Source organism: Austrofundulus limnaeus, unplaced genomic scaffold (assembly GCF_001266775.1).
Source record: "Austrofundulus limnaeus strain Quisiro unplaced genomic scaffold, Austrofundulus_limnaeus-1.0 Scaffold1696, whole genome shotgun sequence".
Classification (NCBI taxonomy): Eukaryota; Metazoa; Chordata; class Actinopteri; order Cyprinodontiformes; family Rivulidae; genus Austrofundulus; species Austrofundulus limnaeus.
This window is the reverse complement of record NW_013954098.1, coordinates 1-516: the sequence shown is the minus strand read 5'-3', so window position 1 is coordinate 516 and position 516 is coordinate 1.

The following is a 516-nucleotide window of genomic DNA, read 5'->3' as shown; positions in this document are numbered from 1 at the left end:
TTATTTTACATTTCAAATAAATGTTTATCAAATAAAGTCTAATGTTACAACTAATCGTGGATCCCTTTAATACAGATGAGAAAGTGCTGGCCTGACTTTTGGTCAGTGTGCACATGAACAAAATATGACCGGACAACCACCATCAGTGAGTTTCAGTGGTACACAAGATATTTTTCTAACAGACAGGGTTAATGCCCAAGTTTTAAACTGAGATCTTGCAGCGTCCGTTAAGTTTGTTGCAAGCCAACTACAGATGTGTTCATCATTGGAAATGGGAAAACAAGACCCAAAAGTGTCTTCAACGGTATTTTCTTCTAATTTGATTTGAGAAGCTTTAAATGCTTTCAGTCCCCGTTGTGCTCTAGATGCAAAGTGTGCCAAAGAGAATGGAAAGTGAAAACCCAGCAAGTCATTAGTCTAGACTTTAGAAACCCGTGAAAGTCCTGGGGTCGGATTTATAAAACTGGCGTACGCACAATTTGAGCCCAGAAACTTGCGTACGCCACTTTTTACGCC